We start from the raw sequence: 27,916 nt of genomic DNA on the forward strand, positions 1-27,916 counted from the left end.
GTCTAAATGCAATTACCTTTTTTCCTCTGCTTTCATGTATTTTCCCAACTCTTCTAACACTTTATGTTTTGGTAGTTTGTGGAAAAGATCCAAAACGTAGCATGGATCTTCATTTGATCTAAGATCTGATAGACCACTCTGGAGGATTGCACTGTGCTGAGTGTATGTATATGGTGCTAATAATATAATAATACACTGTAATATACAAAATATACTGTTTAAATGTTTAGGGTCAGGAAGATATTTTATCCAGCAATTATGGATTTATTTGAGTATAAAGACAATTATAATGTAACAATATTTCTATTGCACACAAATGCTGTTCTTAAAGAATCCTGAAAAAAGTATTACTGTTTCCATAAAAATATTAAGCAGCACAACTGTTTTCAGCAAATGGACAATGAATTGGCTGCTGAAAATTAGGCTTTGCTATCACAGGAATAAACTGCACTTTAAAATATATTAAAAATAAAATCGAAAACTTATTTTAAATTGTAATATTTTTTCACAACACTACTGTATTTTTGATCAAATAAATACAGCCTTGGTGAGCAAAAGAGACTTCTTTCAAAAAGATTTTAAAAAATCATATAGACAGTAAACTTGAATAGCTTGTGTATGTTTAAGCTAATTGATGCTGACAGTCTCTTTATCATTGTGTTTCATATTGTACGCAAATCATAAAACACTTGGAGCTTAAAAGTGAATCTGCACGCATTTAGGTTTACGATTAACTCTGAAATGTTTCATTCACGGCTCTGCTCTTTAGAATGCAAACAACTCGGCTCTGTCCTGTTCTTGGCACGGGTGCTACTTTGAGGAGGAGGTTGACCCCTGGGTCGCTTGGGACAGCATGTCTGAGCGTGTGCTTTCAGGACACATATGCCTTTTGTTGTTTCTGCAGCTTCTCCATGCAACCACTTCAAAAGAAAATCAAAAGATGGGTTGAATCAACAAAAAAATCCTTTACCTACCTATTCACTACAACACAACAAAACCATGTTAGTTTATATGTGTTTCATAACATCTAAACTGATTTTTTTAAAATAATTTTCTCAGTGTAAAACACATATACTCTAGTTCAGACAGAGGAGAAGGCCTCAAGAATTCAATTTACCCTGGAGTGTCGAATGAACTGCCTGCCACAGTCTGTCGGGTCAAAGTTCACACCAAAAGTCTGCACCCTCCCCCTATCCCACACACACACACACAGTCGAAGCACAGATGGTTAATGGCTATCTTGTTTAACATGCATAACTACAAGCTTCTCGCTCTCCTCCTGTGCCTTCTTTTCCTGAGGAAGATGATGTAACAGAATAGCTAATATAGCAGTCTAGACACTGGACAGCTGCTTTAATGCTCATCTCATGCAAACTCATTAAAATGGGGGTTATAGGATCTTTGCTGAAATCCATTCATTAATTAGACAAACTACAAACAGTATAAATTAATTTCAACCGATCTTATTAACGTTATAGGATCTTTATTTTATTTCAGGTTAATTTACAAACATGATATGTTGATTGATAACGCACTTAAGTGTTCGAGTTAAATGCACTATAAAACTAAAAGAAAAAAATCTTAGCGCACTATATTTATTATCAGAACTGAATTATTATTATTATTATTTCGGACAGTTTCTGTTTTAAGCGGTACATTTGCTCCAGTTTAAATTGTGTAAGGTTCTCTCTCCCATTCTCCAAACTTTCCGTCACGCTCTCTCTTCTCTCCGGGAATGTGTTTCCTGTGGCCCGCTGGCTGATTGGTCCGCTGCCTTCCGGGGAGACGCGGATTGGAAGACTGCGCTCGACATCTGGAAGGGAGGAGAGTAGTGATGGGAAGTCCGACTCATTTCTGCGAATCGGTTCTTTCAAATGGTGTTTTTCAATGAGCTGGTTAACAACGATTCATTGGTTCATTTACGCCATTGCCTAGTAGGCCTACCTGACATCCAAACATGGCTTATATTATGTGCTATAAATAAGCAATAAAGGTATATATATATTGCTTACAGTAATCTAAAAACTTGCAAAGTGACAGTATTTCATCCAACTTCTCATTTTGCCGTGTCTTTGTACTATATTGAAATTGTGTTTATTGCAATGTGCTTTGACTTGCTTGTAAATGTAGTATTCTTTGTTGCAACAGAAGCTATATTGTTTTTTATTATTTTTAAACAAGGACGTTTATTCATGTGCCCCAGTTAAATTGTTAAACTGTTATTTTTTAAAACTAAGTAATTTTGAATCTACAGTTGTAAGAAAAGGTTTGTGAACCACTTGCAGAATCTGTGAAAATGTGCAAAATTTTAACAAAATAAGAGAGATCATACAAAATGCATGTTTTTTTTTTTGTTGTTGTTGTTGTTTAGTACTGTCCTGAGTAAGATATTTTATGTAGTCCACAAGAAAAAAAAAAGCAGAATTTATTAAAATAACCCCATTCAAAAGTATGTGAACCATTGGTTCTCAATACTGTGTGTGGTTACCTGCATGATCCACGGTTTGTTTGTTTTGTGATGGTTGTTCATGAGTCTCTTGTTTGTCCTGAGCAGTTAAACTGAGCTCTGTTCTTCAGAAAAAATCTCCAGGTCCTGCAGATTCTTCAGTTTTTAAGCATTTTTTTTTTTTGCATATTTGAACCCTTTCCAACAGTGGCTGTATGATTTTGAGATCCATTTTTATCAAACACGAAACACGATGCATTAAGAGTTGGGTGGTGAAGACTTTTGAATTTGAATATCAAGGTAAATTGTATTTATTTTTTCTTCCGGGAAACATGCAAGTATCTTCTGTTGCTTCCGGAGGGCAGTACTAAATGAAAAGCAATGATCTTTCAATAAAATAAGAAAAATTTGGACATCTTCTTCCTGTTCAAAAGTTTTCACCCCCCAACTCTTAATGCATCGTGTTTCCTTCTGGAGCATCAGTGAATGTTTGAACCTTTTTTTTGTAATAGTTGAGTTTGAGTCCCTCAGTTGTCCTCCGTGTGAAAAGATGGATGTGAAAAGATGGATCTCAAAATCATACAATCACTGCTGGAAAATGCTTAAAAACTGAAGAATCTGCAGGACCTGGAGGATTTTTATGAAGAACAGAGCTCAGTTTAACTGCTCAGAACAAACATTCATGAACAACCATCACAAAACATAAAAACAGTCATAGATCATCCAGGTAACCACACACAGTATTAAGAATCAATGGTTCACATACTTTTGAATGGGGCCATTTGAATAAATTCAGCTCTTTTTTTTTTTCTTGTGGATTATATGTAAACATCTTTTATGTAAAATATCTTACTCAGGACAGTACTAAACAAAAAATAACATGCATTTTGTATGATCTCTCTTATTTTGTTAAAATTTTGCACATTTTCACAGATTAGCCTACATAAAATCTACATTTTAAAAACAGTAATATTAATGTTCATAACTCGTATAAAATGTTCAGTCGCTGCTTTTCAGCTCTATACGAATGTCCAAATGAGAAGGTTCTCATTTTTTAATGAATCATTTATTGACTCGAGATTCGCAAGGAGGACCGATGTTTAGTGAACGAATCGTTCAGAATGGTTTTGGGAACCGGTTCACTGAAAAGGTCCGACTCAAACGAACGAGTCGTTCGTGAATTGGACATCGCTAGAGGAGAGGAGGAGAATAGACGAGAGGTAAACCAGAAAAAAAGGAGGAGAACGGGAGAGGGTGCTGACATCTGAGGTGAGTGATGTACTATGCCAAAATATTTAACCTGGACGTAAGAGCAGCTGGATTAAGATTTGAGAACATTTAATTCTTTCCGTTTGCCACTTTTGTTGGTTAGAAGTTTGAAAGGCTGGAAATATGTGTGGACGTGCTTCGCCCTAACAACGATAGCAGAAGGCGGATAGACGCCTTGGCAATGGGCTTCTGATTAACTGTTTCGAATATGGTCGTTGCTACAGTAACGAACACGTTATCGCTTAATATATTGTAACGATTTTGACGCGTCTTTGATGTTGTTATATCCTGTTCGTTTTAGTTGCGATGGAATGGTGTGAACGGGGGTCGTGCGTGTGGTCACAGCCCTCCTGAATTTCGCTCGTCTTAACGGGTCACTTTGAGTTTCGCCTTTGATCCTTCACTTTTACAAGAAATGTCACTTCAACATTAGGCTGTGTTTTGTTAAATAAGTGCCATTTGGGGCGTTTATTTCGCCACGGTTATTTTTACGCGCCTCGCCTCTCCCCTCTCAGGTCCATGGCAGGCTCCAGCCCCCTGTTCAAGGCCAGGCCAATGGGAATGTCAAAGCAGCGGGAATTCATAGCGTATCATACGAGGCTGAGGCAAACGCGCTTGTTTGTTTAAGTTAAAGCACCAACATGTGTGATTGAAAGAATCATTAGTGTGAGCGCATGCACAGGAGCGCGCCCGTAGGCCTGTGTGCGTATTCGCTGCTGTAGGTGCGCGTCGCAGTGGCGACTCTAGTCCTGTTTCATGACGCCCGTTCTGCGGCAGGCACAGGCAGCTCCAAGAGCAGACATGTTCTCTGAAGACCATTTCACATGCTCCGTTCTTTTTATAGAAGTACAATAGCCAATTATACTGTACAGCAGTCACAAAATCTTCCACAGTAAGGCCTTTGCGAGTCGTCGTATAATTGGGTTGAAATGTAGAGAGCCAGTGTAACATTGAACGCAGCTCTGGGAATTGTTGTTACTTCAAAGCTTGTTGGTACATTTCTGGAAAGCAACGTTTTTGCCAGATGAAATGGTAGTGGTGGCTGTCTTCAGTATTCTGCCTGTTTGTTTGTGATCTTGTAAATGTGTTTGTAAATTACAAGAGGTCATTTCCACTCTGGGCCTTCTACAGTTATCCACAAGAGATGTGGGGTGTGATTGCTTTATGAGTTGCTGCACTGTTTATAAGCTCATGAGTTTATAAATATTACTAACAATCTGATAAAGAAATATATATTTCTATGTGCCTGTGTGTGTAATTTAAAGGGATATTTGTAATTTTCTTTCCTCAGTTTTTGTCCATTGAATATCTACATAATAAACATTTTTATGAATAAACAGTAATATGAATCTAGCAATTTAATAAGAGTCTTTTGAAGAAACAATCATTTTATATGATGAAGTTTTTCATTTAGTTTTATTCACATATAAACATTGATAAACGCAGCTCAAATATGAATGCTTGATGCACAAGAAGCAAGGTTTGTTCTTGTGTGTCAAGGCAATGTTTATATGTGAATAAAAACTTTGCTTTTTGAACCTTAAAAAATGTTGATTTGATTATATAGACTTTCAATGGATGGACAAAAATGATGTAATAAAAATATCTTCATTTGTTTTCTGATTATGAACGAAAGTCTTATGTGTTTAATACGATGTGAGGGTGAGTGATGATAGAACATTCTGGGTGAATTAACCGTTTAATACAATTTACAATTTATAAATGATATTGTCAGACCAGCATAATAATATGAGTGAAAATGTCATTCAAATTCCAATTTTGTGAACGTTTAAAGGTTGTTTAAACTCATTCTTCATAGTCATATTCTTTGACTTTAGTACCATGACAACATTAAAGCCAGTTGTTTAAATTTTTGGAAACAGCATGTTGTCTTTTTTCTTTTCTTTTCACAATAATCTATACATAAAAATATATAGCTAGCTGCCATTGAATTTTAGCAAGGTGGTCCCTTGCAAGGGGATCATCATATATCAGGCTTCATTGCATCAAGAAATAATGTGAAAAAATTCCTGATTTAGCCTATAAGATAAACTCAATTATTTGGTTACTGGTTGATTAGAACTTAGAATGATTTCACATGATCAGTGTCACAAATTTTACTTTTTATATTAATTATTGACATATTAATCTATGTTTATTTCCTATAAAATAATATACAAACTACATTAGATCTGAGTAGCAGATGCTGAGTTCTGTTATTGGGACAGGCATGTTGAACCATTGTTTCTGTAAAAACTCTGAGCACACATTCAGTATGCATAATGCAGGGAATTTCAGTGTAAACCTCAGTCTTTTTCAGTGGCCTTGTCTTTTTTAAACCTCTTTCTCTTCTTCTTGATCTCCTAAACTTGACTTTTATCCCTTCACTCCTTGTCTGTTTGTTGTGCAACAGCAGCTCAGTTCAGTCTGCTATAGTGAAAATAGTATCCTTGTTAAGGATTCAGATTTCCATGTGCTCTTGCAGGGATAAGGTCGCTGCTTCAGGAATGAGAGTCTTCTGGAATGTTTTGCTGAGGGCTGTTGTGGTCATAAAGTCTTATTTCCAGAGCCTGTGCTCCTCAAGAATTGTTGTATGGTGCAATGTTTGTTATAACACTCATCATTATATTTTGGTTAACTGCTGGCACAATGCTATGTCTGCCATCCTATGCAATAACATGATTTTGTTTGGGTGTAAATGTGCTTGTTATCACATGATATTTAGACTGGTGGTAGTCAGACATTATTGTATGTATTTGGTAGGTATATTTTGGGGACTACCTCATTGGGCGTTCATTAACTAGCATTTTATGGTATATGATGTTGCCTAAAATTGTCATATACAGCTAAGACAGAAGAACCACCAAGGTTTGTCATGGCAGTATGGCCCGTTTTACAATTTGGATGTAGTCCTTAACATTCCTTAATATATGTAGTCCTTAATATTTACATTTATTTATTATTTATATTTATTTATTCTACTATAAACTTCTAATCTATCTATACTGCTGTTCTGTAAAATGTGCAGTATGTCCAATGTGCAATATCTGAATGTAACGCACTAAGGGGTATAATGTGTTAATTGTTGTTGTTATATGTTTGTATATTTGTTTGTCAAACACCAGTCAGGAGTAGTGCTCCTAATTTCGTTGTATGCAAATGCAATGACAATAAATGCTTTCAATTCAATTTAATTCAATTAAATTCAACATTTTATCATCTCTTAGTGCACAATTCCAATTCACTCAAGAAACTTTGCATAAATTAAAACGTTATAATGCAAGTGAAATACATTTAGTGATAGATAAATGCTACAAGTCTCACTGTGCTGAATAGACTAAAGCAGTGCTGACTATTACCAAATCATGGTATTTTACAGATCACAAAAAGATTAGTCTGTTCCAGTTCTATTCTCAAAGCTCTGTCAACTCCCATTGAAAGTGTATTACTGTAAATATGAATTCTGACCATTTTTCAAAGTGAGGGGCAAATGTTTTTCTGTTGGCACAGATGCTGTAGATAGAGCTTAACTTGTGTTAAACCCGGAACATTCCTTCATGATGCAGCAGCTGCTTTCATTTTCATACTGTTCTGTCTGCAAATAATTTCTGTTTATCTAATGAGCTACACTGCAATATTAAAATGCATCCACCTTTTAATTTTTTGATTGCAAGACTCAACATTAAGCATTTTTTTTATTTACCCTGCCAATATTTTCGCTTGCCCCACCACAATTTTTAATAGAAACATGTTCAGGGGTCATGAACTGCGTTGTTTTATTGTTTTATAATGTTTCCTGGGGTTCACTTATAATGTTAGTATGCTTTTTACATCAAAAATTGTCATAATTTAGAAATAAAAGGCATTTTTAGATTTTATGAAATGACATACAGTGAGTCTCAAACAGCATTGTTTCCTCCTTCTTATATAAATCTAATTTGTTTAAAAGACCTCTAAAGAACAGGCGAATCTCAACATAACACCGACTGTTACGTAACAGTCGGGATCATTAATATGTACGCCCCCAATATTTGCATATGCCAGCTCATGTTCAAGGCATTACACAAGGGCAGCCAGTATTAATGTCTGGATCTGTGCACAGCTGAATCATCAGACTAAGTAAGCAAGCAAGAACAATAGCGAAAAATGGCAGATGGAGCAATAATAACCGACATGATCCATGATATCATGATATTTTTAGTGATATTTGTAAATTGTCTTTCTAAATGTTTCGTTAGCATGTTGCTAATGTACTATTAAATGTGGTTAAAGTTACCATCGTTTCTTACTGTATTCACAGAGACAAGACTGTCGTTATTTACATTTTTTAAACACTTGCAGTCTGTATAATTCATAAACACATGTTCATTCTTTATAAATCTCTCCAACAGTGTGTAATGTTAGCTTTAGCCTGTTAGCCACAGAGCACTATCAAACTCATTCAGAATCAAATGTAAACATCCAAATAAATACCATACTTACGCGATTAGACGAACATGCATGACGAACACTTTGTAAAGATCCATTTTGAGGGTTATGTTAGCTGTGTGAACTTTGTTTATGCTGTTTAAGGCAGTCGCGAGCTCGGGGGCGGGGAGCACGAGAATTTAAAGGGGCCGCAGCCTGAATCAGCGCATATTTAATGATGCCCCAAAATAGGCAGTTAAAAAAATGAATAAAAAAAATCTATGGGGTATTTTGAGCTGAAACTTCACAGACACATTCAGGGGACACCTTAGACTTATATTAGATCTTTTGAAAACACTTTCTACGGCACCTTTAAGGGGCGTATCAGCTGTGAGACTTCAGTGTAAACGCCCACTGCTGTGATTGGCTAACATCTTTCCATTTGAAATAGCCAAGTATTACTCTCTCTTTTAGCGTGTTTTTACTATTACAGCTCTCAAGGTTAACTAATCGTAAAAAGTGCTATGGCATTATATTTAGATCCTGGCATGAAAGGCTGCAGTGATGAACATTGTAGCCGATCACAGGCATGTTGTTGACGGCATGGATGCAGTGATCTCGTCATTGCAACTCAATTTCTGTACACCAACAAATGCTTTCATCATCACTAACAGTGCAAACACACACCAGACATTTACATATACATATCGTAAAAGATTGCAAAGCCTGTGCAAAAATGCAATTGATTTATCAAAGAATTCACAGTGAAATAGCAATTAACCTCAACTGAGACATTCCATTATAAACAAACTTTAAATTTGTTTATAATTATTTAATTTGTTTGTTGTTTTTAACCCCATATAACTTATACTTTCAAGACTTTCTTACGATTCAGGTTTGACTGTCATATTTGTGAACCAGCTACCTACCTATGTTTAAATCCTTGGAATCTCAAAAACATTCAGTTTATTACAGAAAATGTTTATGGCCTAAATGTGTAAGGCTTCCGTTGTCATCCACTTCTAGTTATTATTGCAAACTGGTACTTATCATATTATTTTAATTTATTATCATAATCATAACACACTGATTTGAAGCACAAATAGTTTTACAGTTTAGGCTTCCTGCAGTAATACACAGTGTTCGGCTGCAGTAGCGGCTTTTGCTAAGTTTCACCCGTTTTACTTGAAACGGGCCTTGCAACAGAAGGGGCCAACCATCCTCTTGAAAAAACCCTGAAAACCCCAGTAAAATGTCCCTGTATGAGTTCTTGTTTTTTATTTATAACAGGATGTAGAGTGCTGTCTTCCTGAATATCAGCACAATTGCAAATGTGATGGCCTATTGATTTTATACAACAGTTCATTAGACAAGTTAATGTTAGGTGACTTTCATTTTAGACTTAGAACCTTGTCTGTTTTTCCTCTTTCGCAACAAATCCACAGTAGAGCCATCGCACATCTCAGAGCAACTGAATGAGTCTGCGTTTTGAAGGAATCAGAAGGAATTGAATGACTCACTTGTTAAGAGAATGATTTGCTGCCACCTAATAGCAGGTTTAGTTTCATTACATTTTTTCCATCCATAGATATATATATATTTATCTTGTGCTTGCAACTGATAAAATCAGACCTGCGGTGCACCATGCTGCAAGAAAGACTGTCCGCACTTGTTTGTGCACCCCCCCCCACTCTCATTTTGCATTTATATAGAAATAAGAACCATTTAGTTCAGTTGGACGGATGCTACAATTATAAAATGAAAGCTTCTGCTCTGCTCCAGCATGAGCTACAGAGTCGCAGCACAGTGCAGCAGGAGTCAGATATTTATTAAGTGACGAAAGTAAGAGATGACTGACAAGACGATGGTGGAGGATTTGGTGCGCAACAGAACCTGAGCGTCATTGGCAAATGTCTTATCTTGTAACATGTGCGGTCAGTACCACCGCTCCCTATACCACAGCATGATCACAAATTCACCGCTGTGAACATTTCCTCACCATGACATCCCTTCTGCACTTTGTTATTCTTTAAGTTATTAATCTATAGTGGCCATTAAATTGGAATTCTTGCACATTCACAGAAAATAGCTTATTTCTGCATTTAAAAATAAGGTGAAGGCTTAAAAACACAAGATCACAGGCCTGATAGGACAGTTCCATTAATTGGCCATCCTTATTGTTGAGTTTTGGAATGTACAAGAATTAACACAGAATTTTCTTATTCTGTGTTTGTATGTGTATTGTATATTTCTGCTCCATACACTTGAATATATATTAGATAATTTATAAATTGTAAATATCAGATGAGACAATGTCCTACTTCTCACCCTTTTTATGTATTTATTCCACATGCTTTCTTATTCCATTGCTCTCTTTCTTTCACTGTCTTTCTTTTTTACAAACACACACAGACACATAAATCTTTAGCATCAGACTGGAGTGATATTACTTTGTCAGTGTATTGGTAACATCTTCATACAGGATCTGGTATCCTTGTTGCAGCCTGTGTGGTTTTTTTTAGGTAAGCGATGTGATGTCACTGCTAATAGCAGTGTCCTCTGGGCATACTCTGTATGTGTGTGTGTGTTGGTTTATATTCCAGCAGGCTGCTGCACTATGTCTCTGTCTCCCTCTTTAAGGGTCTGGACTTGCTGACTGAGGAAAATGTGAGTCAGAGGGGGATAGGGAAAGAGAGAGAGTGAGAGAAGGGGGCCGAGAGGGAGTTGCTGTGGAGAGACTGCAGCTGATGGCTGAGAGGGGGGGGTGTATGTAGTACAGGGGTACATCTGCACTGTTGGGTTATTGCTCTGTTATATTGTTCTACAGGATAGTGCTTTTACTGCAGGCATTGAGCTTCAGGCTACCGAAGTGTTCATTTAGGCTTGCATTATTACGGGAATTGAATGAAGGTTGTAAACTTAAATAAGTTTGCTGGCTGCTTTGTTTTTGTGAGGCTAAAGTAGCCATAGGCTACTTTGAAACAATGTAATTTTGGTCAAATTAAACATTTAGGAGCCACCAACCAAAGCACTTTTTAACTGACAAATTACACAATAGTTTGACAAAGATGGCTGTTCAGAAGCTGTTTAGTTCTCATTTGAATCTGTCATTGTAGTGATTTTTTGTGGTTTGTATTAACTGTCGGCCTTTTTAAAAAATTGTTGTGTATATTATGGTTTTGTTTACTTGAGAAAAAAAAAAAAACAGTTTTCCAGTTGAATTTCACCATGCTAAACAATGACCAATAACATTTTTGTGTGAAATTTTGATTTTTGTGAATAAAGTTTTTTTTATTTTTTTAGACAACCATTTGAAATCCGTTTTATTTTTTCCCAAATTCCGTTTTATTTTTTAGGGCCCTATGATAAACGTTTTATTCTTTCCCCTCAAATTTTATTTTTACCAAATTCTTTTTTTTCTGGATTCCATTTTAATGGTTTAATTCCATTTTAGTAATCAAATAATTTTAACTTTACTGTTAAAATTAAAACATGGAAGAAACACTGAGATTATTGTTTAAAAATATATTTTAATAATTTATTGTTAAATTAATTTATCTAAATTCTACTGTACAACTGTAATATGTTTCTGCCAAATTAAATCGAACTTTTATTTTGACGGTTTGCCTAAAGCTTTGAGTTTCTCTGTGTTTATGACGGTAGTTTTCTCAAACGAAGCGGTTAAATGCTGATGAAGTGACTTTCAGAGCAGCTCTGGAGATGAATTTGTGCGTTCATATAGTGCATCATCTGCATCATTCATGTCAGAGGCACACAGGCATGCAGGATTCATGTTTAAATAGTCTTTTTGCGGTTTAATATTCACAGACATTAGTCTGTATCGCGATTTAATTTAAGTGTACTGACCTGCTTTTAATTCATTCATCAAAACTTTGACAAATTCCGTGACATTCCGCGTTATATATTAAATTCCGTTTTTATGAATGGATTCCGCGATTCCGTCCGCGATTCCGTGATCGCGGAAATTATAGGGCCCTACATTTATCGCAACAAATCTCTGTTGCAAATATTTATATTTATCTTTAACAATTCCTGGTTCGTTTTGAATAAGACAAATCCGAAACATGATTTGCACTTCAGTAAAGGAGCAACACACTCTTATGGCAACTATTTTACATTTTTACCAATTGGAGGTGAATTCATATGAATTTGTATGATATCGTTCGTACATTTATATGATCTGCTTACGCTCCATTGATGGTTTGGTGTAGGGTTGAGGGAAACTTAAAATAGTTAAAGCAATTTCTTATGAGATCGGGATGAAGGGAGTCAGTTGGAAAAAAATATAATTTGTTTGTGAAACAAAATAACTACCATACAATATGTTATTTGACAAAACCACATATGAATGCGCACAACTGTTTCCCAGAATTAAATTACTGTCACACATTTTTATTTTTTTACATTTGTGACCATTTTAGACCAAATAAATGACTGCCTCTGATGTTTCTCTCCAATTACCTGTCAGGTTGTCACATATTTCACTTGCCCAATTTAGCATCAAATCAAACGTGAAGCTCAGGGAAATAAAAGCAGGAGTACCATGTGAACATAGACTATTGTAATAAACTATTGACTGAATTATAAAGCAATACATGGAGTAAATTTACCCTTTTAATGTGTGTGATTGTGTATTTGTCCCTTCTGTGCAATCAAAACATTTGCCATATGTGGCTTTGTGCTTTGAGTTTGCTAAATAAAGTTTGGATCGTATCCGAGAGATGCGGCTGCGTGCACCGACTCCCTCTGATTCTCAAATGACTGTGTAAATAAAGCTTACGAGTGAAAATCGGCTTAAAAATTGTCTAGTGGGACGTTGGCCTTAGACTAACTTTAGAGAACTGAGGGAGGGAGCAGCCAGACTCATCATTCATCCTAATCAGTCCTGCGTTCCACAGAAAGGGGGTGTAAAATCATGGCCACTGTCATTTTTAATATGTGTGTGTGTGTGTGTGTGTGTGTAACATTATCACACTCCTCTCATCTGACCAACAGTTGCCTTGGGCTTGACTCAGGATTATGAAAGTGCTGTTTCATTCCCGCTGTGTGTGCATGTGTGCGTCCTGATGCCTGTTTTCTATCCCGGCCTAACAATAGGAGGCTTGTATTGTTATTTCTCGCTCCCTGTTCTCTCCATCTCTCTCTCTCCCTTTCTTTCTTCTTCTCTGTTGCTGTTGGAAGCAGACAGCTATGTGGTCTGTTTTCATAAAGAAAGATGATGACTGATGTCTCTGTCATCCACGTGGGTGAAAATATAAGCATCTTCTCTTCAGCATTTGCACCAAGTTTGCATGCGTGTTTGAGTTGGGTTGCATTAATTGTTTGACATTAAACCGAAAGACACTGATTTGCCTGATAATTCGATTCACTGGCCCCTTGAAATGAAAGGTCACAATTATTGACAAGCCTGACATCACTTCCTATTTCCTGTGGATGTTTTCACAGAGCCTGAGTACACACTCTCTCACTCACTCACATTCCTCTGTGTGTTTGTTCAGAGTGATTGTGTGTTGGCATGTCTGTCGAGAGCCGGCCAGGCTTATGTTTCTTCATGCTTTTTTGAGAAATGCAAACATATTTATTCTGTTTTTCGGAATGAATTTGTATATTATTCTGTCTGCCTCTCCTTGCTCGACCTTCGTTCTGTGCTGCACTGAAATAAAAACGTGTCAGGCATGTCTGGCTCTGAGATGTGAAACGCACAAATACAGGCGCTGCACATTAACCTTCTAGAAAGTTCCTCTGCTTAGTCAATCTTCTCCTGTCTGCAAACTCTGTCGACGTCCGTCTTGTTTCTTTTCTGTTTTTTGTTTTGACAGGATGATGAGGTGAGATTTGGGTTACATAGGCACATGAAAGTAAATCTGCATTTCCGATATTTCTTAGCTGCATGTGAGTGCGTGTGTATATGTTTTGTCAAGACTGTCAAGAGCAGATGGTAATTTTTATGTTAATTTTCATGCCTCAAAGCAATGCGCTCTCAAACCTGACAGGTCCAAAGGTATGAGTGTATGTGCGTGTGTTTCTCATCGGTCATGTCTGCTGCTGTATATTTATATTCACCTATCACAAGCCAAAAGCAAGAGGATCACTGAATTATCAAGATGTTTTATTAATGCTAGAGTGTTCTGGGTGGTTGCCAGGGTGACGCTATGCTATCGCTAGTTTGTTCTGAGTAGTGTCTGGTGGTTACTTTAGTCAAAAGATCCTAAATTAACAGGTTAAAACAGAGATTTGTTCAAACCCTTAGTATTGAGCAATAGTGAACAATTTAATTTTTGTTTGTGTAACATTCAATGTTGATTCAACATTGGATCAATGACCATGCAACTCGCTGCTTTACTACCATAGTGCAATGCTGAACTCTGCAGAAATTAACTAGCTAAGTCATGACTGTTTCCCGAAACTAAAACTGTCACACATCTGATGTTTGAACCATTTCGTTTCAGTAATAGAATTGTTGTTTGTTAATGACGTGGAGGTGGTGGAGCACACTAAGAAAAAATTGGTGTACAATTTAATTTGATACAGTTTTCACTCAGAATACAGAAATTGCCAATGAATTTTACAAATAATTACAAAGAAACACATTGATTTATATATAGGGTACAACAGGGCTAAAGGCACACCTTAAGAAAAATGTGCTTTTCACTACTCTCAAAGTGTATGATTGCAGAAACAATATATATGTTTGTATTGAACATTGATGCTTGATTGAGCAACAGATTTTGTGTGAAAAATAAATAAATAAATAAAAATCATATAAATGTATGAGGTGGTGAGGGGGGGTAAAGGCTCCCCAGCATGATACAAATACTTTAGCTAAAATAATATGCTTTTAAGAATGTCTACTTGTTCAAAAGAATCACTTTAGCAAAGTTTGTACAATTTTCTGTTTATTTTGATAAATAAAAGAATTCATTGTTGTTCAATAAGTATACCGTCATTAAAATATATTAATATAAAAATATGTTTTAAAAATACAGAAACAAAATTATTTTAAAAAGTAAAGATTCTGAAAGCATTGAAGGAGATCCCATAATATTTAATATAGTTTTACAGTAATAACAATAAATTATATTTTATTATATGATATGATTAATATCATATTTTTAAATATGATTGTTTAATTATAAATATGGGTATTATCTCTAAGGTGGATACCCACTTTGATATATGATAGTTACTGTCTGAATCTAACCATGTCATATCAACAAATGGAAAAGTCAGTCCGCTGTTTATTATCATGTTCATTATTGTGCCTTTTGCCCCAACAGCAGGTGTGCTTTTTACCCCAAATACCACCCTTTTACATATTCTTCTATTATTGAAAAACTGTTGCTTAAATTACCTTGAACAAGACTGAAAATCATTAGGAAGACCTTTTTGTTGTACCCTATACATATATATATATATATATATATATATATATATATACTGTTAAAAAAAATTTTGATCTCAATGGGAAAAAATATCATGCTGGATATCTATACTGATATGGATATATCTGGGTAATTTGTTAGAAACGAAAGGATGCCACATCGTTCGATGGAAATGAAATTATCAACCTACAGAGGACTGAATTCAAAGACACCCCAAAAATCAAAGTAAAAACATGATGCAGCAGTCTAGTCCATTTTGCTGAAATTTCATTGCAGCAACTCAAAATGGTACTCAGTAGTTTGTATGGCCCCCACATGCTTGTATACATGCCTGACAACATCAGGTGCAACCTGGCGGCGTCGGATGGACCGAAACACAATGTCCCAGAGGTGTTCTATTGGATTTAGGTCAGGCAAGCGTGGGGGCCATTCAATGGTATCAATTCCTTCATCCTCCAGGCACTGCCTGCCTACTCTCGCCACATGAGGCCAGGCATTGTCGTGCACCAGGAGGAACCCAGGACCCGCTGCACCAGCGTAGGGTCTGACAATGGGTCCAAGGATTTCATCCCGATACCTAATTGCAGCCAGGGTGCCATTGTCTAGCCTGTAGAGGTCTGTGCATCCCTCCATGGATATGCTTCCCCAGACCATCACTGACCCACCACCAAACCGGTCATGCTGAACAGTGTTACAGGCAGCATAATGTTCTCCATGGCTTCTCCAGACCCTTTCACGTCTGTCACATGTGCTCAGGGTGAACCTGCTCTCATCTGAAAAGCACAGGGTGCCAGTGGCTGAACTGCCAATTCTGGTGTTCAATGGCAAATGCCAATCGAGCTCCACTCTGCTGGGCAGTGAGTGCAGTGGAGAGAGCTCAGGCCACCCTCATGAAGTCTGTTTCTGATTGTTTGGTCAGAGAGTCACACCAGTGGCCTGCTGGAGGTCATTTTGTAGGGCTCTGGCAGTGCTCATCCTGTTCCTCCTTGCACAAAGGAGCAGATACCGGTCCTGCTGATGGGTTAAGGACCTTCTACGGCCCAGTCCAGCTCTCCCAGAGTAACTGCCTGTCTCCTGGAATCTCCTCCATGCTCTTGAGACTGTGCTGGGAGACACAGCAAACCTTCTGGCAATGGCACGTATTGATGTGCCATTCTGGAGGAGTTGGACTGCCTGTGCAAACCTCCAGATATCGCCTCATGCTACCAGTAGTGACACTGACCCTAGCCAAATGCAAAACTTGTGAAAAACAGTCAGAAAAGATGAGTAGAGAAAAAAATGTCAGTGGCCTCCACCTGTAAAACCATTCCTGTTTTGGGGGTTGTCTCATTGTCCATCTAGTGCAACTATTGTTAATTTCATTAACACCAAAACAGCTGAAACTGATTAACAACCCACTCTGCTACTTAACTGACCAGATCAATATCCCAGGAGTTTAACTGACTTCATGCTATTTTCTGATTAAAAAGTGTTCCTTTAATTTATATATATATATATATATATATATATATATATATATATATATATATATATATATATATATATATATATATATATATATATAATGCTGTATTTCCAATTCCAAGTAAACTAATTTTCAATGTTGTTTTCAAATGTTCTTTGGAAATATGGTTTCGGGAAATACTGAATTGCTGAACTATGTTGCTATCGACAGAACTTGCGACCGTAGTTGGCTGACAGTGCTTTTGAGGAAGCATGCCTCTGGGTAGTCGAATGTATTGTACAACACTCCTTCTTTGAATAACCTACAGAGTGGTCTGAAAATCTGTTGGCCAAAGGCCTGTTAAATTGCAGATTGCTGGTTTTAATGGGTATTAGTGCAAATATATTACTGCACAATCTGTTTCACAGAAATGAAATAGAGAGAGAGGGAGAGATAAACCCTGTATAAGCTGTTTTATGTAATATCCAGACTTTGCTGTGATTTGTTACCACTTAGTTTAAAATTTATGTCCATAGGTCAACACACACGTTTTTGCATTTAGTTAAACTGTTTTTCAGAGGAAATACTGGGAACAATGGACTCACCCTGCTGGCTATAGAACATGCTTATTTCTACACACACACACACACACACACACACACACACACACACACACACATACACACACGCACACATACACACACACACACACACACACACACACACACACACACACACACACACACACACACACTTTGTTGTGTCTAACTGAAGTTCCTTTTAACCTCCTTGTTGTGTGTGTGTCAAGTTCTCATGGCTTCTAAGTCATGTTTATTGTGGCCCATCCGCTCTGTTCATTGTTCTGGGATCTATGTCACAGGAATCTTGCACCTATATTTTTGAAAGGGCATTGGGTGAGAAAAAAAAACTTTAGTACATTTCAAATTCAAATATGTAGTAGTTTCAATCTTTAATACAGGACATTTTACTGTATGTTGTTAAGTCTAGTGGGAGAAAATTATATATATATATATATGTGTGTGTGTGTGTGTGTGTGTGTGTGTGTGTGTGTGTGAGAGTTTGGGTTCAGTAGTTTTTTTTCTAAAACAAATGTATATTTTTTATTTGGCTTTTATTTATTTTATATATTTTTTTATAAGGATGCATTACATTGATCAAAAGTGAGTAAGTACTTTAAAATTCGTACAAAATGTTTTCAAATAAATGATTTTTTAAACTTTCTATTCATCAAAGAATCCTAAAAAAAAATGTATCACAGTTTCCACAAAAATATTAAGCAGTTAAAACTGTTTTCAACATTGATAATAAAAATGTTTCTTTATCACCAAATCAGCATATTAGAATGATTTCTGAAGGATCATGTGACACTGAAGACTGGAGTAATGATGCTGAAAATTCAGCTTTGCCATCAGTACAAAACAGTACATTTGAACAGTAATAATTTTTCCCAATATTACTGTTTTTATTGTTTTTGATCATAAGAGACTTTTTTCAAAAAATCTTTGGAATGATAGTGTATATCAAACCTATAACAATGAAGTGAATGATCTATCACACCAGACAAACACAAAGCGATGCCATATGGTTTTAGTGAAAACTCCTTGAGAAGGAACAAAATGTTACAAAGCTTTACTGTCCTTTGCTAGAGTATATACTTCTGTCTCTGCCTTTGAATATATTAACGAGAGTTAGGTGGCCAAGTCAATACACAGCCCAGCCCAGCCCAGTACACTTCCACTGCCAGAGACTTTATGAGTTCAATCCCCACCCACCCAAATTAGTAGTAGAATTTTAAAAACTGGTTTTATGAGATTTATTAAACATTGCTGTGAATTCCACTGCTTTAAATATCACTAAAATAAAATATAATAAATATAATTGTATTTTTAGTGCATGTATATTATGTTAGTAAAAAATGTATAATTTTCTTATGGTGGTAAATGAAAAGTTTGCCTTGCTTTAAAGGTGAAAAATTGAAATTTACCTTGGCATAGTTAACAAGAGTTCAGTACATGGAAATGACATACAGTGAGTCTCAAACTCCATTGTTTCCTCCTTCTTGTGTAAATCTCATTTGTTTAAAAGACCTCCGAAAAACAGGCGAATTTCAACATAACACCGACTGTTATGTAACAGTCGGGATCATTAATATGTACGCCCCCAATATTTGCATATGCCAGCCCATGTTCAAGGCATTACACAAGGGCAGCCAGTATTAATGTCTGGATCTGTGCACAGCTGAATCATCAGACTAGGTAAGCAAGCAAAAACAATAGCGAAAAATGGCAAATGGAGCGATAATAACTGACATGATCCATGATATCATGATATTTTTAGTGATATTTGTAAATTGTCTTTATAAATGTTTCGTTAGCATGTTGCTAATGTACTGTTAAATGAGGTTAAAGTTACCATCGTTTCTTACTGTATTCACGGAGACAAGAGCCGTCACTATTTTCATTTTTAAACACTTGCAGTCTGTATAATTCATAAACACAACTTCATTCTTTATAAATCTCTCCAACAGTGTGTAATGTTAGCTTTAGCCCGTTAGCCACAGAGCACTATCAAACTCATTCAGAATCAAATGTAAACATCCAAATAAATACTATACTCACATGATCCGATGCATGCATGCAGTATGCATGACAAACATCTTGTAAAGATCCATTTGAGGGTTATATTAGCAGTGTGAACTTTGTAAATGCGCTGTATTATAGTCGAGAGCTCGGGGAGCAGGGAGCGCGCGATTTAAAGGGGCTGCAGCCTGAATCGGTGCATAGTTAATGATGCCCCAAAATAGGCAGTTAAAAAAATTAATTTAAAAAAAATCTATGGGGTATTTTGAGCTGAAACTTTACAGACACATTCAGGGGACACCTTAGACTTATATTACATCTTGTAAAAAGGTTCTAGGGCACCTTTAGCTTGAGCCAGTCAGTTCCCACACATAGAGGATACAGTGGTAGAAGACGTGACACTTTGGGATATTGAGTATCTATTGAATGTGAGGTGGCTTTGAATGTGACATACTGAGGTTATAGCATTACTGAACCAGAGCTGTGGAATGTCACCACCACCATGATGTCATCACTGAAACATTATCCAAAGTGGTGCGGGGCTGAACTAGTTGCATGTATTCATGCTTGTGTGTTTGTGTGTGAGTGAGAGAGAGTAAGCCCACTCCAGATGTTTGGCATTAGTGATCATGTTTGAGGAGGATGGACTAGTTTTTAGCGACGCCCTCCATCTCCCTCCCCCAATTCCTGTCTGCTGCTGGAACAGGAAATGGGTTTTGGGCTCATTTCAGCTCCTGTGCTGTGCCTCTGGCTCTCACACAACACACTGTGGTTGTGTGTTTGTCTATGAGAGGGACAAGAATGCTCCTCCGTGTGTGTTCCTGAGCCAGGCTACATACCTTTTATCTTCTGCATTGCGTTCTTGCCCTAAATCTTAGAAATTCTCATACACTTAAAAAGATAGTTCACCCAATAATGAAGATGATGTCATTATTTACTTATGAAAATGTCATTATTATTTAAATTATCTTATTGTTTAAATTATTGTTGTAAAGAATGATTGCTATTTTTTATTCAGTTCCAATCAATAGGGACTGAGGCTTTTAAGTTTCAAAAAGGTTTTAAAAGCTGTATAATAAAAAAGTATCATAAAAATAATCAATATGACTCGTGCACTATAACATCCCTCTAATTTTTTCCAGAATATTTGTATAACCAAGGGAAAATGTTTTTTTTTTGTTTTTTTTAAATGTGGACATTCACAGAAACAACAAGTTGTAGCCTTGTGGGTGAGTAAATTATGATGCATTATTATTATTATCAGTATTATTATTATTATTTTAGGTAAACTTTTCCTTTAAACAAAATTGCTGGAATGTTTTATGTTAACAGTATTCTCTCCACATTTGTCAAGCAAAGTCAGTAAGGAATATTCCTCATCTTATTCTCACATAACCTTTAGCTGTGTGTTTGTCTGGCATGACAGCACTGATTTATGGTGTTTCATTATGTTTAATCTCATGGTGGTTATTAGGGAATGATATAATCTATGCATACTTGTCACTCTTCATATGAGCAGTATCAGAGCAGACTGCATCAGAAGAAACAGCCTTCATCTCAGTTAGGTTTGATGTATGTCAGCATTTTCTTCTGATCAGCGGCAGCACAGAAGATATGGACTATTAGCTGAAGTGCTGTGTATGCATTTCTGACCTAGCTGTACTATATTTGGGACAAATTTCTGAAACTTTCCTACAACATCATATCTTGTAGTCATTATAATTAGCTTATTAGAAATAGAATAGGTTATCATGCTTGAATGTTCAAGATATACATTATTTTTCACATATTTTATGTTGTTGCAGCACCTCTTTTTCCAGTCTATCAGTAACGCTGTTTAGTTCCGGTCTCTTTGAAGCCCCTTCTTCTGAAAAACACAATGTGCTCTGATTCGTCAGCTGGACCAGTGTGTTGTGATTGGTCAATCACTTTGAGCAAGTTTTGGAAATGTCATGCCCATTACCATAACCACGAGTTTCAACACACTACTAACGCAAATCAACTAGGCCACAGTCATATTCACATTGTTTCTCTTAGGATAAAAATAATCTGGTATTTAAAGTGATCAAAGAACGCTTCCTTTACAGTCACTGGAACTGTCAATCAAACAGCGCAAGTGTTCTGGACTCTCACCAAAACTCCCGTTAGAATCAACGAATAATCGAGTTAGAATAACGAGGCATGCTCTCAACATGTCTATGATTGGCTACATGCTCATCACTGCAACCTTTCATGCCACCATCTGAATATAATGCTATAATCAACACTTTTCATGATTAGTAAACCTTGAGAACTGTAATAGTAAAAACGTGCTATACGTTTTTTGAGAGAATTCCATATGTAGGCTAATAGTTTGTTATTTTCATATGCAAAGATGTTAGCCAATCACAGCAGTGGGCATTTGCACTGAAGTCTCACAGCTGACACGCCCCTTAAAACAGAGTGTTCCAATCAGAGGGCTAAAATCAGGGTAGGAAAAATGCCTTTTAATTCTATATTATGACAATTTTTGATGTAAAAATCATACTAACATTATAAGTGCACCCCAGGAAACATTATAAAACAATGAAATAATGCAGTTTATGATCCCTGTAATAAATGCTGTAGAAAGGTATTGCTCATTGTTAGTCCATATAATTTCTGCAGTTTGAACAGTAAAGAATAGCGATAGTGATGTTAATGGGTTTTTTATTCAGGGAATGAGGATACATGTACACATGAATACAATACAAAACAATACAATGAATACAACTTCAGATGGAAGTGCCAGTCTAATGCATTAATGTAATCTAATGTAATGTATATATTTCATAAAGCATTATCTATTGTTAATGAATGATACCTTGTAGTAGTTACTTACTTATAGAACTGATGTGAATAGCATAGCTTTTCTGGGAGACTTTAATGAGAAATGTTTGAGATGTGATATTGAAATTGACTTGTTTTGTGAAATTAATGTGAAATTTATTGACATTTGATTGCAGAAATTGGTATTTTGCCAAATCTTTTTATAACTGATGAAATCTCATCTGAAGCAGAAGAAGACTTAAGCAAAAGTCCCCCGTTGTTCTCCATTTAATCTCATTGCTGTCTTGGAGAGACAAATGGCTTATTAAAGAGACCTCATTTGTGATTTTCTTTTTCTTGTGGGGCATTTCCAAAAACCTTTCTCCATATTCAGAACTCAGATCCAGGTTCTTTTGTTGGCTATGTGATTCTTTCCAGATTAAAAATGTTCTTGATGTTTCTTCTTTGTTTAGGTTCTTCTTTGGCAATATGCTGTAACTCTATTGGCAAACTTTAGAGTACATGGGGAAAAAAACAAGGTAAATCAGGTAGCAAGGTAAACGTGTATGTTGAAGGAAGTGCAAACTGTGACCAACTAATAAGTGCGTCTCAAAGCTTCTAGTATGCACACAGATTGTTTATACAGATGTTGATGGAAACCCATAGTGCAATGGGTTTTCTCTTTCTTCTTTTCCTCTCTGTTGCCTTTTGCACTTATTCTCACTATCTCTCTCTCTCTTTTCCTCCCTCTTTTCTTCTCTGTCATTTGGCAGCTGTTTTCACAGTGCAATGTGCTGGAAAGCAAGCCTTTGATATGAAGCCTTGTGTGTGTGTGTGTGTGCAAGATTTCTCCTCTCTGAAATGTGATCTCGACTTGCCTCTTTCCCAGCATTCATCTCTGTGTTTGTGTGTATATGTTTTTGTGCGTTTTAATGGTGTTTTATGTTTGTTTTTTCTCCCATGGCACTGATTGTATGCACATTTATGGCAGGGCAAAGAGATGTGCAGTTATGAGCAGCAGTTAACTCCAGCTATACATGATCCTCCCTGTTTCTGCAGCTAAATAAACGTCCTTTAATCTAAACAGTCCGCCTGTTTGTGAGCACAAGCATCTCTCTCGCTTTCTCTCGCCCTCAGCGGGATGTGCTTCACAGAACTGTGCTCTCTGTTTTTAATTTGCACAGTTGGATTATTTAGAAGGTCATATTTACTTCTGTTCTGTGTGGTTTGTTTAACATTTTATTTTCAGCTGCTAAAAATGTCAGTCAATGGTTGTGTATATATTTAGGATGTTGAAATGATATTTCTTGATGTTTTATTTGCTATTTCTGCCTGATATTATGATTTCTATTGACTTAATATGACTCACACATACTGTTAATTCACAAACTTACTGTCTTTTTATCTGTTTTGCAGGTAGGAACCTCATCTGAATGTGAGAAGCACCTCTACCTGCAGAGATACAGGTATGTTCTTGTGTATGTATATGTGTGTGTGTGTGTGTGTGTGTGTGTGTGTGTGTGTGTTAGAGAGAAGGGTGTGATGTGTTTTTCTCAGATGGGTAATTAAAGACTTCTGAAAATGACATGCCAAGAATTCTTCACTTTTCCCTTACATTCCTACTTTTTTTTAACTCCTTGTAAAAACTACAGTGGATTTTAGGGTGTGTGTGTGTGTTATGATTATAGCCGTTGCGTCCAGACACCAAACTCTGTCTTTTCTAAGTGCTGCAGAATTCATTTCTTTAAGTGAAGTTAGGAGTGGAAAAGAACTGAGTGTGTGTGTGTGTGTGTAATCTGGCTGCAGCTCTGTGTAGATGGAGTCTGTCCTCTCTGAAGTGGCAGTTGCAGCAATAATATGTCGTAACGCACATTCCAGGGAACAATAGCAGGAACAATTTTACAAACAATAGAGTTTTGAATGGTTTTATTTTATAGAATGCGAATTGCATTATTGTTGTGAAAGGAATAGTTCACACAAAATGAAAATTGTCATCACCATCACCCATATGTCATTTTTTTATTCTTTAGCACAAAATGTTAAGCAAAATACCAGAGAAAAAACCAATAACCATCTTTTATATGATCTTTTATATAAAAAGAAAGTGGTGGTGATTTATTTATTGCAGTTAAAATAAAATTAGTCAACGTGAATCAGTTGAGGGCTTTTAACCCTGGGTCATTCTAAACCCTGGGTAGGGATGTTGCGGTGACGGATTTTTTCCACCGGTTAATCGACGTGTTAAAAAAACGGTAATCGGGGTTGCGTGTCTGGGATTTCGGGTGGCCGAAAATGCGGTCGTGTAGACGTGCACACGTCTCAATTTACTTTCACTTTAATTAGCGGCAATTCAGTAGCATTTGTTTGAATTAATCATGGGTTAATTTATTTTATTCTTAATAAAAATACACAAAACAATAAGACACTCGCTTGTATTACACACATCTTTATTGCAAAATGAATAAAAACTTAACACACCATGCAAAAACTAAACAAAAGCACTTATGAAACACCTTTAAAGTGCATTTATTAACAAAACGAACCACTGCACACATCGTGCAAGTATTAAACAAACGAAATTATATAAAAAAATTCACTATTCGTTAAATAAAGTGCCTGCCTTTTTCAGCAAAAAAAAAAAAAAACACCGCACAACCATCGAATATGAAACGAACGAACATCAAAAACACTTCGTTAAATAAGGTAGCCTACCCGAATAATCACTGGACACTTAAGTGCAAAAAAAAAAAACTAATATAAAAATTAAACTCACGTTAAGCTGTTAAAAAAAAGAAAAAGAGGTAGGCCTATTAACTGCATACACCGTACAAAAAAATTATAAATAGGCTAAATGAGAAACAATAAACGAAAAACCTTCATTTTAAATTGCAACAGGGAACAAAACGTGATCACACTGCTTGTTGCATACATTCTTACATATTCCTGGCCAGAAAAGCCAACATATTTACCATTTCTGGTTTCAAAAGAGATCTTGTTGGGGTGATTATGTTTCCCATCGTGCTGAACACTCTCTCGGATGCGCAGCTTGTTGCACAAACACAAAGATATTTTTTGGCTACTTTTGCCAAAACGGGGAGCCTATTCGAAGTGTTACCTCCGGATGCTGCCACTTTCATCAGGCAAAGTTTACAGGTTGCCTCGTTAACGTTTTCAGGTTCCCTGTTTGCATTTGGTCTGAATCTAAAATATTTCCAAATAGGTGCTTTTGCATTTCGCTTTGAAACCAGATCTTCCGCCATCCTTTGCCAGTTAGCTCGCCTCTCTCTCCTCAAATGATAAATGAAATCGGACACCGGCTGCTGCTTTACTGCGGCGCTCGTTCCGCTTACGCTAAATTACGAAGGCACGTAGTCACTAACTGAATTAAGTGCTTTATTGCTATAGGCTAAAACTTCAACACGATGGGGACGGTGCCGGTGGTCAAGTGCTATGACCGGTAGGTGGGTTAAACACCGTGTATCACCGGTAACACCGACTATCGCAACAAGCCTAACCCTGGGTAAACAGAATCCTGGGTTATCTTGCTTCATGTTTTACACTGCTCATAATTTACATGGGGTTAACAATTAATCCTTGGAATTCATAAGCTGACGTTTCTCATTGTACATTCCTAAACCCCGGATTAATGTTCTTATTTGCATATTTGTGGTGTCAGTGTCATTGATTGGATAAATGCAGCACGCGACCTGTTTACATAACCTCGTATTGACGACTGTACTATTGATTTTATACTGAATGGACATTTCGGACTATAAAGGTAAGAGTGAAACGGTCTCTTCTTCACTCAAATTGTTGAGTTTTCTGTCAGCATTTGACATTTTTCCTCTCAAACGCTGAATGTACTGTTTATTTAAAATGCGCAGTGTTTCCGTGACTGTCCAAAGCAGGCAAATATGAGTATGCGATTGGTTGTCTGTTGCTAAGCGTTTAGCTGTAACATTCTAACACTGCATCGTTTCATACTGTTCAAGTTTGGCACTAAAATGCGTGGTTAACTCAAAAGTGGTGCTAACCCTGCCCTGGAGCAGGGTTTCATTACCCATGTAAAAAGAGGTGCTAACCCCGCTTCTGAATTACAAGTTTGAAACGTTCTTTTACCCGGTGTTAAAAGCTATGTTTAGAACGACGATAACCTGGGGTTAAGCAGAGTGTGAAAAGCCCGTTGCCGTGTTCTAAGTCTTCTGAATATATATGAAAAATATGACTGCACACTCAACTTGCAAACAGTTTATTCACCAACGTTTCGGCAAAAAGTATATTTGGTATATTTAATTGGGATTAATTGTATGCACCTGTTGATTGTATATTTATGCTCTCTCTACTCTGAGTGAAATTACACCTTGACAAAGGCTTTTTGCCGAAACGTTGGTGAATAAACTGTTTGCAAGTTGAGTGTGCAGTCATATTTTTCATATATATTTGGACTTATCCTTCTTGACTGGCACCTCAGACGGAGTGCGTTTGTTTCTTCTTTTATAATCTAAGTCTTCTGAAGACATTCAGTTGCTATGTGAGAAACAGACAGAAATAAATGTTTTAAATATTCCATCCATTGAAAGTAGCAACTTTCATACTTCAAAAAGTACAAAATGCTCTATGTATGAGCATATATATGACTAATAGCCTGAATAATGTCTGTTCAGCATGCAGAATTTAATTAAACTACTCAATTCACATGGATTACTTTTTATGATGTTTTTTTGTACTTTTTGATATGTGAAATTTTTAGTCGCATGCACTTTCAATTGAGAGACAAAAATGATGATAGAATATTCAAAAGTCTAATGGGTTAGGATGAATAAATGATTTTCACCATAATTTTCATTTTTGAAATCTGATGTAAGCATATAAGCAGATAATAACTGCATTGTGACACCTCAGTCCAGCCCAAATGCTTTATGAGCGTATTTTACTGAAAACCACGTTAGTATTCACAGAAATCCTCACTTCATTCTTTTGAGTAGTTCTGTAAAGCTTGCCTGCAGCAGACAACAGTAACCAAGGAGTGCAGAGCTTAGTGAAGGGTCAATTATTGTGGTCAGGTTCAATTCATGTACTCAAACACACACACACACACACACACACACACACACACACACACACACACACACACACACACACACACACACACACACTTTCTTTAAGGTCATGAGTACAGCAGCCTCCTGAGTGAGAGAGAGAGATGCATGTTTATAAAAAGCGGGACCTCAGGGAGGTTAGCCACCACACGAAAATCTCTAATTAAAGCTCACCACACTCTCACACACACTGAACTGCTCTACTTCTGTTTGTTGTCTGTTATTGGTTATGCCTGGATACAAAATGGCAAACCAAATCATAAACTCAACACTTATCTGTCTTTTTTTCACTCTGTATCTGTCTGTATCTGTTTTACCCTCTCCCCATCCTAGTTAACAAACACTCTTGTCATTTTTACAGCTGGGCGATATATGAAAAAATATGTTATTCAATAGCAGTCTATCTTAATGTTTATGTATTTGCTCTGAAATTACTTAAAATGTCCATATCAACCATATCA

The 27,916-nt window shown here is 36.6% G+C and overlaps 1 protein-coding gene across 10 annotated transcripts in view; it reads left to right on the top strand.

Annotated features, from left to right (window-relative positions):
- Positions 1–3,607: 3,607 nt before the first annotated feature.
- Positions 3,608–27,916, top strand: part of apbb2b (amyloid beta (A4) precursor protein-binding, family B, member 2b) — a 62,793-nt gene continuing 38,484 nt past the window's right edge. For 8 of the 10 annotated variants that reach the window (XM_048197569.1, XM_048197574.1, XM_048197572.1 and 5 more), the window contains exons 1-2: positions 3,608–3,715; positions 23,773–23,822. The gene's annotated coding sequence lies outside the window, so the exon portion shown is untranslated. Of the gene's footprint in view, positions 3,716–11,654; positions 13,972–22,829; positions 22,896–23,772; positions 23,823–27,916 lie in introns of those variants that run through there. The other 2 variants (XM_048197570.1, XM_048197571.1) reach the window with 2 other exon arrangements.

Source organism: Megalobrama amblycephala, linkage group LG7, assembly GCF_018812025.1.
Source record: "Megalobrama amblycephala isolate DHTTF-2021 linkage group LG7, ASM1881202v1, whole genome shotgun sequence".
In the NCBI taxonomy this organism is placed as follows: Eukaryota; Metazoa; Chordata; class Actinopteri; order Cypriniformes; family Xenocyprididae; genus Megalobrama; species Megalobrama amblycephala.